The sequence below is a fragment of the Ostrinia furnacalis genome, unplaced genomic scaffold (genome assembly GCF_004193835.3).
Source record: "Ostrinia furnacalis isolate ACB-3 unplaced genomic scaffold, ASM419383v2 OfSCF2377, whole genome shotgun sequence".
NCBI classification, from domain to species: Eukaryota; Metazoa; Arthropoda; class Insecta; order Lepidoptera; family Crambidae; genus Ostrinia; species Ostrinia furnacalis.
This window is the reverse complement of record NW_021132616.1, coordinates 69,689-87,765: the sequence shown is the minus strand read 5'-3', so window position 1 is coordinate 87,765 and position 18,077 is coordinate 69,689. Positions and strand designations below refer to the sequence as shown.

Sequence of the window (18,077 nt, the reverse complement as noted above, 5' to 3'; positions counted from 1 at the left end):
GAGTGCCATTGATGTCACAATCAAATCGTAGCACTATCAAATTCCTCAGTCCACTTCCTGATCTACTGCATGCAAGACCAAGTTTATTCTTATCAAGCCCAGCCATGCCATAAACAGAGCATTGAAGTTTATCAAGTTTTTGTCCTCTTTCTTATTCTTCTACATAATAAAGTAGAGCGAGCTCAGAAAAAAATTTTTTTGATTAATAAAGATTATTAGCAACTTGTAGTGCACAAATTACTAATAGTCCCGTTAGCCCTAAATACGCTTATGTTATTGGCGGTTAAATACGTTTGAGGTGCTTACAGTTCCTAAGAAAATTGTCGAGGATCGCTTGATTCATGCATTGGGAACCCTGCATGTCTAGACTGCCATGGAAACTTAATTATGGTGACTCTACATAATCTATATTATGTAAAACTTCTCAAATATATCACAGCGCATTTAGATAGTTTGCTATTGCAGCTATAAGTCAAAGTTAAAACCCTACTATTTCACTTTTATTCCCCAAGCACCGTTAACTACTCGTAACATCCTGATCATTAGTGTCCAATTAAGCGTCCGGTAGCTGCCTGCTGATAAGTTGCCGTGTAAATGGTATACTAGTGTAGTTCGTCTGGACTACTCTTGTTTTGTGTACCAAGAATTACAGGATTTATTTTCCAATCTATGATTAGTATCACAATAACACACTAATTGGAAAATACTCGAACTATTAGGTTCCTTTGCTGTAATGTCATTTCAGTGACTCATCTCACATTGTAGAGGACTGAAAATGGTTATGATGATTACGGTTTTATTTCTTGCCTCTTAACTAATATTTATCCGTTATGGATCAATTCAACTACAGCATTAAAGCGTCCAATAAGATCGTTATCTATAGTCTTAAATGAGACCAAATAAGACTATCATATGCGCCAGAAGTGCATTTGAAACTAATAAACCAGGTCCATTGATATAATCAAGTACTTGAGGCTTCCTTAAGTGTGTGATGTGGTGGATAAGTTCTGACTCACTGGTGACACACTAAACGGGACTATTCCCACCTCTCGTTCCCACCGCTACAACTCCTGTGTAGCCAGGATCTACAGCTTGACCGCCAATAAAAACCCAACCAGTGAAGGCCAAGTTTGTCCCCGGGGAAAGTTAAACTGTCATTGGACCCGCAACGAAATTAATCAGAAGATCATAGGAGGAGTTCGACGTTAAGGCTATTATGTATTCTGTGGTTAAGGTTCGACTTCCCTCACACATTGGTGACACACTAACCTGAAGCAAATAAGTGGAGATTGTTAACCCACCGAGTTATCAGATACAGATAAACAATACTTTAGCAGAATGACTGCAAGGTGCCACGTTAGAGGTCCCCGTAAAATATATGGCATTACTATTTGAATACAGGTTTGTGATGTACGCTGGGGGCGATAGAAGGGCTCAATTGCAATCGATTGAGGTTTCTGTAGTGCTCATTACGTTTGCTATAACATTCGCCGTATATCACGACATTATGTATAAAAGAGGTTAGACGCGAATCATCAAAAATGTGAAATATTTTTGTATCATTGCATCGTATAAATATAGACCCATGCAGGCAGGTTTTAATGCCCACTCCATGATATTCTTGCAGTAAATTTCGATTTGTGAGCTAGATGATTAGTTAACACGACGTGTCCTTTGATTTTTAACTACTGTGATTGAGTGATTGATGGCAGTTGTGGTATCTTATCAGAGCCGTAAACGACTCGTTAAGTTTTGTAGCATAGCAATCGAAAAATTAAAGGTATTAAAAATATTAGAAAGTTTGATTCTAATGGCTACATAATAGGCCAGTAGAATTAAACACAAAAATTGGTTAAATCGGAAATAATTCCTACAAAAGATTTTTTTGCTTTAATGGCTTCATTGGTTGCCCATTAAGACTCTCCTAAGTTTTCGACTTCGACGGAGTTGTGCTTAAGTGGTGGGGGCCCCCGAAAGCGGCGTTTTTTCGGTTTTCCGGTTATACCGCGTAAAGGACTTACCCTATCGAAAAGTGGTCTTCATGACGGTTAAAGGGCACTTAATCCTGCATTGAATAAAACCAAATTCATATGTTTTGGACAAACCGTCCTCGCGCTAAAGTTCGGCAAAGTAGAAAATATACGTATAATTAATGACCCTCTCCACGTCCAATGGCTTGTTACCCACATGCTTCCAAGCCTTGTAAAGGGTCGCCTTAACCAGTGTAACCCTAACAAGGCTCACGAGTTTGATTCGCTTATCCTTGTTCGTCCCAGCCGTTCCTTAACTGCGGTTGCTGCACCTCTTCCTGGCACTCTCCTGAACGACTCTGTGTTACCTAATGTGGCTGCCCCTCTTCCTTGTACCCTCCTGTACGATTTCATTGCTTAGCCATATGCCTGGTCCAAGGTTCGACGCCACAAAATCAACTTCGTACGAGTGAAAATAGTTTAAATACTATTTCCCGTGCTTGCAACATTTTTCTTTACTGCTTCGCCTCTATTAGTCGTAGAGTGATTGTATATATCCTATAGCCTTCCTCAATGTATGAGCTATTCAACACAAAAATAATGATTTCAATCAAACTAGTAATTCTTAAGATTAGCGCGTTCAAACAAACAAACAAAAAACTCTTCAGCGTTTTAATATGAACTTGTTGTTGTTGATTTTTGGCGTCGAACCTTAGACCAGGCATACGGCTAGGCAACGTAGTCATGCAGGAGGATACAAGGAAGAGGGGCAGCCACAGTAGGTAACACAGAGTCGTTCAGGTGAGTGCCAGGAAGAGGTGCAGCAACCGCAGTTAAGGAACGGCTGGGACGAACAAGGATAGGCGCATCAAGCTCGTAAGCCTTGATAGGGTTACACTGGTTGAGGTGGCCCTTTTCAAGACTTGGAAGCCTGTGGGTAACAAACCATTGGACGTGGAGAGGGTCATTAATTATACGTATATTTTCTACTTTGCCGAACATTAGCGCGAGAACGGTTTGTCCAAAACATATGAATTTGGTCTTATTCAATGCAGGATTAAGTGCCCTTCAACCGTCATGAAGACCACTTTTTGATAGGGTAAGTCCTTTAGGCGGTATAACCGGAAAACCGAAAAAATGCCTCTTTCGGGGGCCCCCACCACTTAAGCACAACTCCGTCGAAGTCGAAAACTTAAGAGAGTCTTAATGGGCATCCAATGAAGCCATTAAAACAATAAAATCTTTTGTAGGAATTATTTCCGATTTAAAAGCTAATTCTACTGGACTATAAGATTCTAATCGGCATTGGAATTTTTATTGTTTCTTAAAATGTGTATTTAATAAATAGTTCATTTTCACCTGAAAAGAAAAGTTATTAAGGTATTACTTGATGACTTTATTTTGTTTCGCCTGTGGTTTAGCTAGCAGTTAACATGAAAATACTGCAGCTACCTAGATATCGTCCAGTAACGGTAAATCACGTAATGCCCTAAACTTTGTATGGTGTTTTCAATGGTGCCTTCTTTGTAAACGATGCTGTGCGCGTGAGCCTATTAGGGAGAGCTCATAGTAGAGCCTAGAGCGGAGCGGGAAGCGGGATATTAAAGGTGGCGGATTTCGGAGATAGGGTTATATTCTTCGTAGAAGTTATTTATAGGTGTTATGTTACGTAAGATTGCATTTTTCTGTTTTGGTAAAAGCTTGCTATTAACTGCTAGGAGATCAAAGAGTCTCTTTTAAAATTTTGCATGGGGGCCGGATTTTCCCTGTGATACGATGCGAATGATAGATAGATAGATAGTCTGTCGCCATAACAACAATGTTAACAGCATTGTTGTGTTCCGGCAGTTAGAGGTAAGATAGCCAGTTCCTCCGTGGTTGAGGATTCCGGGTGAAGCTCGGCCTGATCATCACTTACCTCAGATCATAGAAAGAGAATAGATATGAAGTCGCGCGTAACTACAACGAGAACCAGTGTCCCCACATTTCCCCCACCACAGCTCCCACACACACATTCAACTGTGTAAAAACAAAGCGACTGAGAGTCTACGACAACATGTGCAACCGGCTTAAAAGTGCTGTGATTGGCCAGAAGGCGTGCCTTATGGCCAATCAATGGCCGCGTGACGTGACGCACACTTTGAAAAAAGCAATTAGAGAGAAGAAAGATAAAATGGAGTCGATAAGATATCGATACTTTAAATCCTGGGGGCAAGGCTCGAAATTGGTTTAAAAAATGCTTGTATGAAAACCTTTTTATTATTATACGTTATTATTATGTTCTTTAACGATTTTTGCATAAAGGAGTCAGTTCCATTTTGTATGGACGAAAAACTCAGAATCAATTATTGGGACTAAATGAAGTTACCTTATATTAATTTACCCCAACCAAAGCTCAATGTCGTTATCGATGGAGTATAGAAGTTATAGACTGACAAAGTTTGTATGAAAAGTCATGGGTTAAGTAGGTACTTGCGATTTTTACCAGTATTTACAATATTGGTAATATATTATTATTTACTTTAATAATAATAACAGGATCACTGTAATTATTATTAACTACTATCGCGCATTAACTTTTTAATTATGGCGAAATTCGTACCGCCTATGTTTATCAAAAATAATGCCTATATTAGGCTTTCAACTAGCTCTTATAGTAATTACATAGTTGACAGTTACTAATCCCTTCTACTATTGTTATTGTTTTTGTAAAAACTTAAAAATCGCAAGCAACTCATGATTTTTTCATTCAAAATTAGAAAATAGAAAATAATAATTTACTTCTATTTATCGATAATAGGAAACCGTATTAGAACACGAGCCCTGCACTATGTTACGACCGGCACATGCGGCCGTACTGTGTATTTTCACGCGTCAGTGGATATCGGAAGAAATAAAATACATTGCGCAGTAGTTACGCATGACATAAAGTGGTTGCTAACTAAATCGTCAATGTACAACGTGTTTGAATTTTTATCACCACTAATTTCGATATCGCAGTAAATGTCACGGCACTGAATTCGTTCGTAAAAATGTTTAATTTTTTTTATTTATAAGCAAAATACCAATGGATTTGCAATACTTACATGTGGTAAATGACTTCATTATTCCTGTAGTTCTTCGTTTCACTTATGTTATTGCACGTTACGACGCATTATCCAACAATATCGGAGAACATTTCCTCAGTACGACTGAATCGCGACTAACCTGGCGTCGCGGGCGATGTTCGTTTCTGGGCATATCGCCGAGACACGCGCCACGCCCCCGTTTCACATCTATTCCCTTCTATGATCTGAGTCACTTACCATCAGGTGAGATACAGGCCAAGAGCTTCCTCGTTGTGGATAAAAAAAGGGAGGCATTTATCTGTATATTTTCGTGGCACATAGCTCGTAGAGCTGATGGCTGCTGGGGCAGAAAAGTTCTCGAGTGAACATTACGGGCGGCAAGAGCAAGCAAGAGTAGTGTGGACAGGCCTCTCGCTAGATTGACCGATGATCTGGTGAAGAGCGCGGGAAGTACCTGGATGCGGGCAGCGCAAGACCGGTCGTTGTAGATATCCTTGGGGGCGGCCTTTGTCCAGCAGTGGACGTCTTTTAGCTAAAACGACGACATTTTCTTTCCTTGCCTCATCAGCTAGTATAAACTCGCTCCACGTTCCGCCAAGTCCTAAGCCAAGGTCTTACCTAGAAGCACGCCTGAGGCTCCGGCGACGATTTAATTAACGTATTGTGCCCGGACCGTATTTACATTACGCCATTATTGGCAGCTTTCTAGCTGGCTTCGGCTTAATAGCGGGACTCTAAAAACTAGGGGTGAAGCCCATTAAAAAGTTAGTAACAAAAAAAAGCGCTCTCTTTCTCTATGAATATTGATAAAATTCTTAGAGATTGTAGGCCCCTGCACTGAAAGGACATTCAGCTAATGAAAATCCAAAAATCCAAGAAAAGATTTCGTGATTAAAATTCAACCTTCCATTCATTAATTAATCAATTCAAATCTTTCGCTATTTATTTATATTTATTACTGAAAAGAAGTTGAAAATTCTGTAAGAACTCAAATAAAATGCTTCGTTCGGCCGCTTTAGGTATGATGTACAGTGTACAAACATTATGTAGGGTATTTTATTTAATATCTTTGAGTAGGATTATATTTCTTTAACACGACTGTCGTATCATCATAAAATAAAACATTAATGTTATTGGGTGTTATCTTCGATTGTCGTTCGTTATTACTAATTTGTTATTAATATTAAATTTAATTGCAGACTGCATTTCCCCCAGCTAATAAGGAAACATTATTTATATCCCAACATATGCCTTGGAAAAGTACTGTTAGGTTAGATAATCTGCTCATAATATAATGTTTTACTTTCCCTTGTTATACAGGGTGGAATTTTGTAATGCCACATGGAGGGAAAGTACTCTTAATACTGCAGATAGAAAATTTTACTGAAAGAAAACGTTCCTTTATTTTTGAAAAGAAAAAGAACTGCATTCAAAGATTTTCCAATATTTTCTTGCCTCACTCGGGAATCGAACCAACTAAAATCTGTTAAAAATTACACCCTGTATTTTTATTGTATCGATCGTTAAGGTTAAGTATAAGGATGAAATCTCTCTAACAAACTTTATAAATCAAATGAAAGGAAAGCTATGAAATCTTAAATTATTTTAATTAGTTACGGAAAATTGGATAGTGTTCTGGTGAATTTTCGAAAAAAAATTGAAATTCTTTGAATGCAGTTCTCTTTTATTTCAAAAATAAAGGAATGTTTTCTTCGAGTAAAATATTCTATCTACAGTATTAAGAGTACTTTCCCTCCAGGTGGCATTACAAAATTCCACCCTGTATAGGGTGGTGGGAACTAAAATAGTGAATTGAAATGCTCCATCTCTACATTTTATCCCCGGTTCTCTGCTCAGTGTAGTACATTCTCTTTTGGTGTACTTATTTTCCAGTGTGGCCAGTTTATTATTCTTCTTATTTCTTTCCTTGGCCCATTCCCATTTTATTTGGGGTCGGCTCTCCGCGTCATGCGTCTCCAGGCGCCAGTTTATTATTATTTTTACTAATTTTAATACTACAAAAAGCATTTCCCGAGGAAAAAATCCTCTGACGGGCAACTTGGAAACATGGTCTCGAATTTATATGCTGTTTCCAACCTGTCCTTAATATCGTAGACCTTACAACACCCTGTATGATTACATGCTGTGCAATTTATTCCATAGTCTCTATTCTTTATGTCCGTGGCAAATCAGACTTTCAAATTGTTTTGAATAGATATATCCGTTGGAGATGAGTTTAAAGTATCAAATCAAGTAGGGTTGGCTCTTGTAAAGTTGAGGAGAAGGTTTATTATTTTCTCGACTTTTTAGGTAGGACATTCGAAAAGATTTACTGAAAAATTAAAAAAAAAAACTGATTTGAGCTGCAAATAGTATTATGAAACTATGAAGACTATACAGAGTGTCCCAAATACAATAACCTTACAAGTATCGATTGGCCTCCTCAAGATCTCTATAATGCCAAAATTTTGACCTTAGTAAAAATGACACAGATGTAAAGATTTTTATTTTTTTTAAATTGCCACCTTTGATTATTCTCATGAAATTCAACAAACTAGTTCCAAAGTATTTAAAAAAAAAATGGAAAAGAAGAAAATCTCAAAAAAAATAAAATTACAAAAAAAAACTTAAAATACACGAAAACCGTGATATATTACCTGGTAAATTTTTTTTAGAGTGACCATGGTGAGGCTTATAGATAGTTACAAGGTTTTTGGGACACCCTGTATACTATTCTTCATTAAGATTATGTGAATAGTTATAATAAAGTAAGAAATTAAAAGACATACTGAGAACTGCAGTTAAGACTTAACAGCTCATAAATACTATGCCAGATTACTGGTATATAATTTTATTTTCCATCCTTTTATCACTTCACTCGTTAACTGTGTGCTCTTAATCAAAACATCTAGGTGCACCTAGATGCACTGAGCTATTAATATCTTAGTGAAATCTTAATAGACCTTTCCCAAATCTCGCCTTTGCCTTAAGGCAGTACCGATAAGGCATTATTATGCAGCGGTGTACGGTTTCGGGCCTCGTCTCTCGTCAATTAAGGTATCGGCCATCTTCCATTCAGCCTCTAGGACCTAAACGGCAATGCAAATAATGAGCCAACCGGTAAACGTTACTTAAATGGTTTTTGGATAATCGGTACATGCTTATTTAGCTTATTGGGTTTCCAATTGTCACGACTGGTGGGTTAGACAATAGTTATAGAGCTGCAAATCTAAGATGCTTCTTATGAAAGGTTTGGATATGTCGTGGGTGAAATAATACCAAAACTAGCAGAAGCGATGATGGTGTCGACACAACACAACGGTTATTATGCACTTAAAAATATGCATTGTCTTCAGAAGCAACTTTTTTTAGAAGTGCACTTCCTTCAGATAATCTACATATATTATAAATAAATATCTTCTTTGGACAATAGTACTGCTCTGATACAAAAACAACAATGATGAATGATAACGAACTCTACTCTTAATAATAAGTAAGTAACTTGTCTAAAAAATAAGCTAAAATATTTAGTACGTTAATATACATAGCAAGTAAGTTACTTGTCTTGCTATGTATATTAACGTACTAAATATTTTAGCTTATTTTTTATTTATGTATATTTCCTCATTTCGTCACCATTGTCTATTTTTACTGTAAATCAAGATTCTTTATACATCCAGGACTTTTATTTACCGGTACATCAGCTAGCAGGAATGGGGTCTCTACATTCTACATTCTAGTTATCTTAACGAATGTTACTTCTTAAACTAGGTGTCGCCGTGCAGACCTTGTTAGGTTGGTTAATTAAAAGTTAAATTTCTAGACGAGTGCATCTCGAATGCAGGTTTGTGCTTTCCAATTTAGTTCCTTAACCTTTGCTTTGACTTTGAACTATTTCTAAGATTTCGTAAATATCTTATTATTTTAGCTAGAATTCATTTTTGGTGGTGCTCTATTTTGATAGCTGTAGAACTAGATATGTACAATATAATTTCTCTACAATTAACAGCACTTCAGATTATCATTTTTGTTGTCATGACATGACATGGAATGCAATAAAGATATTGACTGCATACATACTCGTAAGACGCACAGTTTTCATCGTGACATGCCATCGCCTCTCGCCTTATCACCCTAAATTATCTCGAATATCCTTGAAATTAATCAAATATTCCAATAGCATAATGAGTCACGCATTGTTAATTAACTCTTATAAGAATCAAAAGTTCATTATGGATGGTGCTTCATCTCTCCATTTGATATTTTTACAAGTAATGTAATTATTTTCATTAGTCTTCCCGTTTAATACATAAATCCAATCAGTTTACACCGAGCGTACCATTCCATACAATTGTTAATGAGTTCCTTGCCATGGAAATTAGATGAACACTGCAACTTAGTAATTGAATGTACGGCGTCCACTAGAATGTTGTTAATGCGAATCTCGCTAACTTCATCGGAATGCATAGAATCCCACAATTTAGGTTCTATTAATTCAATGGTGTATGGTGTGTGGAAATCGAATAAGGGAATTGAAATTTCGATTCTCTTTGCTTTGTTAGAATCGCGGAAACTTTTGTATTGTAGTGTGATTCTTAATTAAGCTTAATTAGTACCTAATACATTTAAAATCGTATCTACCTATTGAATGTCGCCACTGTGCCCTTATTGTTAGATAAAGAGCGGACTCTCGATCTGTAGTACTGTCCCAAAAGGGATCACCGACTGACATCAATTTGTGTAATTGTTCTTTCTAGTTTATTTGCAAATTACTTATTTTCGTGTGATTTTACCTATATGTAGAGCGCACATTTGCAAATTGAAACTGGAACTTCCCAGTTCGAGTCTCTCCATTGGGCGAAGGAAATTATAATTTCAAACAAACACAAGTATTGTTAACCCCTCTGTTCACCGTTCCACTCCCGATGTTCTCACGACTTTGTGCAAACGACACGGATTTTAATCGCCACACAAGTCCGGCTGATTTATCGTCTGACGCAGTAAGTAAAGCGGCTTTCATGTTCATGCTTGTAGATTTGATTGTTTAGAATCACTGCTGTAATATCAGTGTCAGTCTGTGAACTTGCTAGATTTACTTTTCCGGGACTACGTGACGTGACGTCACAGGCAAATTCAGTGGCAGTCCGCTTGTGAATGATGAGAATTGAGAATTTACTACCAATTACATAATCACTAGTAGACTAGTAAAATGCTAAATCTATTTCTTTAGCTTCTTTGTCATGCATACAACTTTGAAACGAGATACTGTCAATAGACAAACAAAATTTTAAGCGTGAAATCGATTTCATGGATCTTTTCCCTCCTGATATAGGTCATCAAAACAATGTTCTCAAATACACACAATCAATAGCCCGTTCCCACGTAATATCTCCTCCTCTCTTGTAAGACCACAAGACAGTGGGTTTGGTCGACACGCCTCTACACTTCTAATAGTGTTCATCTGTCAACCGAGCCTCAAAAAGCTGACCTATTGCTGGAAAGCGATTGCTACACCAGTAATAGTTTCGCTAACATTTAGGCCTCAGGCAAATAGACGGTGACTCTTAAAACCGTGGATTTAATCGAAAATATACAGGGTGTTTCTTGTAAGGTGTCAAGCCGAAGGCAGGTGATAGGTGAGGACTAGACCTATCGATTTCACCCCCATGTATGTTCTACGATTTTTCGTAGTTTAGAAGTTATCGTTAATTTTGAGATTTTTTCAAATTTTATGACCTAGTGGCTTAATTTTTTTTATCTTTTTTTTTGGTTGACTTTTCTAAGATTTCTTTTTTTTTGACAGATTCCCTATTAGTTGCAGATATTTGAAAAAAATAATCACCTTCCTATCTTTGATGCAAGATACAAAATTTTTGCTAGAAACATAAAAAATATGCTTTTAGCAGAACATTCTAAAATTTTCAACTGAAATGTATGAGAAAAAAAAAGAATTTCCATAGGTCCAAAATAATTTTAAAAACTGCGCAGTCTCCTAAACTTTCATAATAACACAAAAAAACATGTACTTAATAGGCCATTATTTTCTGTAATCGCTCCACTAAAGTGGTAAGTCGGAGATTCCGTTACATGTTTTTGACTTTCTTAGGACTAAGTAATATTTGCAATCCCCTAAGCTTACGTTANNNNTAAGAAAGTCAAAAACATGTAACGGAATCTCCGACTTACTACTTTAGTAGAGCGATTACAGAAAATAATGGCCTATTAAGTACATGTTTTTTTGTGTTATTATGAAAGTTTAGGAGACTGCGCAGTTTTTAAAATTATTTTGGACCTATGGAAATTCTTTTTTTTTCTCATACATTTCAGTTTAAAAATTTGGAATGTTCTGCTAAAAGCATATTTTTTATGTTTCTAGCAAAAATTTTGTATCTTGCATCAAAGATAGAAAGGTGATTATTTTTTTCAAATATCTGCAACTAATAGGGAATCTGTCAAAAAAAAGAAATCTGAGAAAAATCAACCCAAAAAAAAGATAAAAAAAAAAAACAAGCCACTAGGTCATAAAATTTGAAAAAATCTCAAAATTAACGATAACTTCTAAACTACGAAAAATCGTAGAACATACATGGGGGTGAAATCGATAGGTCTAGTCCTCACCTATCACCTGCCTTCGGCTTGACACCTTACAAGAAACACCCTGTATAGACGGAGGGAAATTCTTCGTCGATTTCGATTTGATAAAGACGCCCACATGACTTCCTCGTACTGAACTTAAGTGTGATCTCGAAGTTTTTTGCAATCCGGTAGGTACATAGTTGTGTGATGGAGAGTTCTGACTCTCTTAAAGATATCTTTTTCTTTACCGTTCGTCTCGTCTTTATCTTTATGTAACGTTTGCCAAAGACGATTAAACGACCCTAGAAAGCTCATTTTAATAAGCAGGATGCTATTTTTCTTATCTTTGGATATCGCTTCTAAAATTATTGTTATCTACACTCGAATCGGAGTGTTGCCATAAATAATTAATTAGATATCTATTTCCATGCAAACAGCTGAGATTGGAGCAGTAAAATGTTTAGTGCTACAATTAATCGACATCGTTGAGTCCCTTTCCCATTCGAACAATAATAAAACCTGCCCATTAGTGGTGGAATATATCCGCTTACACCTTTACAACTATTGCGGAATTTACATAAACTATTACGGTGCGCCGGCGCTCGAGCTAGCATTGAAAATTAATACCTTAGTTGTTTCAATGGATTCTCTGTAATCGCGGATTTAGGATTACAATCAAATTGCTGATTTATTGGACCACCATTTGTTATCATAAGCCATTAGAAATACTGAAGCTTAGTCGTGATTGGTTTCTCTATTGGTGCAAGTAACACATAAAATTGTTTCTGATATTTATCTTCGTTTGAGCAGCGTTCTTTATTACTTTAGGTTGTTTTCTTGCTAGTAGGTTTTGGTGACTGGCCACCGGTAGTTTTCTGATTGGAACAGTGACCAGTATTTGTATTATTATCCTTTTCTCTAACGATAGATGGTGATTGGAAATATGCTGCTTTGCAAAAAAAAAATATTGTCCAATTTGCACGTTCTCAAAAAAATGCCCGATTTTCAGTTCTCTAAAATTTCTGTTCTGCAGAACTCGGGAGATTCCCATTGCATTTCCTCCACAGTACCCACTCAGGCAGTGAGTTTTAGGCGTCCATCATTACACGTTGTTAGCCCGCGGGTGTGTTCCTTAATCCATCAAATTACTAGCCGGCCATCATCTTAATATCCCCCGCCCCTCAAGCAGAGCTTTCAATAACCCGCACCGCATTGATAGAACGTAATTATAGTACAGTGGTAGGGCTGCCATCTTGGCGAAATTCTAGGATTGCCTAGGAAAGAACAGTCGAAGAGTGCCGAATTCTTCTAATGTTCTAGCCTGGCTTCTAGAGAGATAATTAAAAATGTTTGATGCGTCGTGTCTTATTTGACTTTTATTACCAGCCATAAAAGGCATAGTATTATAGACTTCATAGGTAGTCCGTCTATCGTGCTCAGAAGAATAGAACTGCTAGATATTAGAAGAATCTACCCATTACCTATTACCATTACCCAGTACCCATTGACTTATTTTCTCTTTCATCTTTAAAATTTCTCCAGTTTATAAGGTCTATTAAATCTGACACTATTGGCGCATGAATAGATGAATATTGTCAATGAGAGAAGGGTAACCCTATTGGATGTGCACAAACTTGCTTGCAGCGGATTTGTGTGGTAATTCGGACTCTCAGTTTGTATTGTGGGATTGTCTAGATTTCGCCGATATGGAGTTTGTTTAATTTTATTGCTAAAGGTTATTAGTTGTGCCTTTGGATATTGTTTCCATTGAATAAATTGAATTTCTGTGTCGGAATAGAGTTGTTGGAATCTAGTTTCTTCATTCGTGTTAGTTGCAAATTAACGGGAGTTTTCTTGGGAAAAATTGACCATATACTGGAGTCTTGAATAGCAAAAATGTTTTTCTTTGTTCGCATAACATTGGCAACACTAAAACACATGGTAATTCCCAATTTAATAAAGTGATTGAATTAATAACTGTCCAGCTGTTTATAAGTTATTTATGTTATTCAAATTGTGTTATGTCTACGAAACTAAAGAAGGATGCTTAGTGACGGAGTAAAACACACATGCAGGTGCATTTGAAATGTCCTCATTTACATACAAAGTTAAGTTTTGGAAATTCATATGTTAATATTAATTAGTATTTAAATATATTCCATATCCTGCATTGGTTTAAAATGGCCGATGGAAGGAAATGTGTCGTTAAATAATGTTAAGATTATTAATACTGTTTTAAAATCTTTGCAGCAAATTGAGAGTCTTAACACAAAAATAATCTGAGAATTTTGTGAATTGCGACAGACATTATACCGAGAACTCGTTTGCATGTTTTTGACACTTTGTTTGAAAAGGAAGGAGTATATGGTAGACTGTCACAATGAGCGAAGTGCCCAATAGATAATGTCAACCATGCATTTTGATTACTTGTCGGGTTTGAACTTGTGGCAGGTGGTTTCGCAATTCGTGGAATTAGACTTCGTAACTTTTGAAGGAACTATTTCACTGTTGTCCTTCTGGCGCAGTCGGGTAAAAAGTTTCAAAATGTTTTTATAGAAACTCCTGCCAATACACTACCTATTTCATCATATTCGAACGTGCACCACACGTGCCTTTTTAATCAATACTAAACTTGCTGATTTGTAATAGCAAATAAATCAGCAGGGTACTAATGTAAGCAAGTGATTGATTGTACACTACCTATTCTAAGTACAAAATAATTACAGGCAATTTAACTGTGCCGACTTACAGCTCCTGCGCCCGATCAAATGCATCGTGATGAATGTTATGCGTGTGCGCCGGTTGATTGCTTTGTGAAAAAAGTGATGAAATCAATTTAAAATTAATTTAAACAGCTATAATGTAGGTACAATTTATTATGTACTGTTGTTATTTTGCTATTATTTCGCTGCGATCAACAAAAAATGTGTTAATTAGAAATTCCGACTTCTAACATATGGGTATGATTTGATTTTTTATCACATGTTTTGGAAAATTAACCTTGACTACGAAAATAAGCAACAGTAGATTGAAATTCCTGTTTTTGAATAAAACTCTACTTATAAGCGAGTCCGCAGTCTGGTACAAAACATCAAAAACCTGAATTCCTGTCGGCTGCTACCTCAAGTTCAAAGGGCTTACTGCAAATTGTTTTAGCGACACATCAACGTTTTTACTATCAGGGCCGCCACTTACCGCCCTGAGCCCTACAAATCGTCCGGGCTTTCTCCGGTAAATGTCCTATGAAATTGCCATCGTGAGTCCCGCTCCGAACATAAACCAGACGCGTTTATGATCCAGTAATAATGTGCCAAGACGATGCTCTGCATGTACAAAGTGGATGCCTTGCCATTGTTTCGACAGTATTTTTTTCCATCCTTTATTCTGCACTACCAAAAATTTTAGCTTAAGCTCACTCTGACTAGCATTCGACGAAAAATACTCAGTTCGCGGAGCCCCCAGTTGATGACGACAATTTTACTACTAAACTAACGCACTCAAATGAAGCAGAGAAGTAAAAGTTGATTAAAATTTACTGTAATGTGTAATGAACTTCCGAATAAGGAAGCATTCACACCGTTTAATACTCATCATTTGACTCATCAAAGCTTTTGCTAATAAAACTCCATTTATTATCACATCAGCATCGTCTTCCTAGCACTTACAGTGCAATAACGCTGTATAATTTAACAGTGCAGGTGCCGTTTTAATTTTATTGTCAATTCTTCTCGTGAGATTTCCATAAAGCTTAATTGCCCTTAATCCAGTTAATCCCACATTAAAATTGATTACAGATTAATTGCAATTAGCGTTTGATTGAGTCCGAGCAGTGCGTCGGCTATCATTGATTGAGGAACGCCTCGCTCTAGTCACTAGCTCACTACCGTCCCAAATAGGAGCTTGTTTTCGAAATTGTTCGGACTATAGCCTCGGGAGGGAACGGTACCGCTGCGTGACCGAGCCCCTGGCTTCTTCTAAATTAATACACGATTGTGTGGCACAGACCACATTGTCTCAGTAACTCAACTGTGGCGTGACAGCCTGTCGTTACGCCAGAACACTTTCTACTCGTGTACTGGAGTCATTTAAATGGAATTTGCTATCTCACTGAATGTAGACTTCATCAAGTTCGCGACGTCTACCTGGTTCTAGATTCGGAAACCTAATTAAACGTAGTTAATGTAGAACACTCTATAAAGTGTGCATCATTATTTTTATCGAATTTATTGAGCAGCAGGACCTGCTTAAGCCCATACACAAAAAACCATTGATTTGTCAACAATTTTTTATGAAAGCTTTGACTGTTATTTTCCCGTACATACAAATGGAATTACACATCTCCTTCAGACTTTAATAGGAATTTTCTAAGCATTGACTACCTAATTATTCTGCTCTTATAGTCAGTGTTATTATAACATTACCGTCTATTAAATTACGTCCGTCTGTCGCAAAAACGGTTTCAAAAGGTTTATGATGATGTAGGTCCTTACGCTTTAAAAACATAATAATCGTCGTCTTCACAGAAAGTCGGACTTAATTCCGCGATTTATTATCAAAACACACATTTCAAAGGTTCAACGTCAAGTGTCCTGAAATTAAACGTTTGCAATTCAAGGGCCTTATTTCTCACCAACAAACGGAATATAGGACTCTTAAATTCGAATTATCCACTTTATTCGTTGTGGCGTCTCAATAATTTCCTATTATCGTACGCGGCCAAAGTATATTTCGCTACCGGATATCTTATTACTGAATATCTCAGTAATACCGGTGCTATTTATTAGATTGAGTCGTGAGACTGCGGGCGCGGGCTAAATAAATAAATACGAAATGTACACTGCCCCTGGTGCGTGTAAGTTTGTGGGATATTGCTACTGGGCTCGGCTTCTTATTTGTGTACCTTGGTGAGAAGCAAGATTCCTGTAGTGTTCGGACGTGATATATGCTTTTGGGGTCGTGGGAGAAATATGTTGCAAAAGTTAAAGAAATAGGATATCATCAACTCCCTGTGCAAATCTGAACTTGCAAGTATTTTTTATTCCCAGCATCTATCGATTTTTTTAAAACTACTGAGCATTCGTTCGGTTGAAGCTCAATGTAGTGTAGGTGCTATTCGGGTCTTCCGACCAAATTAAACAAGTATGTAGACCAAATTAAGCAAATTATTCTGATTAATTAACGATATCCAAGATCCCAGTCCGGGTCCCAGACTCCCAGTACCAATAGATCTGCGCTATATTAGAACTGTTAAAACTATGGGAAGATATTCTAATAGCATAATATTATGATCAAGAAGTAGCGCAATAATAATTCGTTTTGTAACAGCCAACGAACGAGATGTCGATCAATTCGAGAGCAATTGCAATTGAGTTGCTCTTCGGGAACTTTTGAAAGAGATTGTTAGAGGCATTTAAAAGATGTCAGATACCGGGTATTTCACGCATAATTCCAAACTAAAGGTTGGGTTGAACGTTGCAAATTACATCTAACCCATATACGACGGTTATTGATAGTCTCGGTTTATTGGTCTGTTACACAATGTTATTTATAGTTCGATTGCGTTGCCATAAGCCGCGGGAATGCCATTTTTCCGTACAATTAAACTGCCTCTATTGAGGCATAGTTATTGGTATTCGAGACGTGACAAGTAATATCGTTAACGTAGGTCTTAAGAGGTCGATCTTTATCTGATAAACGAAGGAGATTTACTTTATTATCACAAATATTTCCTAAAAAAATGTTATTTTATTAAGTATCAGGACAGTAATAAATTCCAACCCTATTTTTTGTTCCCTTTTTCTAACATTCTGCACTATTTCAGTTATTTGTCAGAGACTCCATTGACAACTTGCTGTTGATGCTCCCCTATTTATTATTTGTTGTAAAACATAATATGCATTTCAGTGTGTGATATAAGTGTAGTTATTGGAGAAGCTTCGTCTTAAATCTTAGCCTGTATCTTAAGATGCTTCTGTTAAATAAAATGCTTTATTGCTCTTACAAATATGGCGGGTTTAGTATGTCAGGGATCTACACCTTTCTATTTCTTCAGCCGTCTGTTTTATGATATTACATTACACTTCAATCAGAAGAAATAACTTTAGGACTTTATGTAGAAGTTTCGTCTTACGATTCAGAGAGTGAGCTATCAAAGAATTTCAATAAGCAATCGACTGTAGATACTTTTTCCATTTTTCGTCTACTAAAACTCTCGTTTCAGCTCAAAGTCTTTGTTTTATTGGTTTTTTATTATGAGCATTGTGTCATTTTCATCATGTCACTTAAACTTACTCCTGCTATTATAATACATCAGTTTTATGTTGTTCGCTACTGTTGATTTAACTCACTAATCTTGTTGAACGAAGTTCCGATATCAATTTACACGTAGCCGATAGTCGTGTTGATAAACTCGTGTATTGGTCCACGGTATTTGCATAGATATTAGTTCGGATATTACTTCCCA

The 18,077-nt window shown here is 36.8% G+C and overlaps 1 protein-coding gene across 2 annotated transcripts in view; it reads left to right on the top strand.

Annotated features, from left to right (window-relative positions):
• The window catches only part of Ntan1 (N-terminal amidohydrolase 1), an 89,620-nt gene that overhangs the window by 3,014 nt on the left and 68,529 nt on the right, over positions 1–18,077 (top strand). The window lies entirely within an intron of this gene.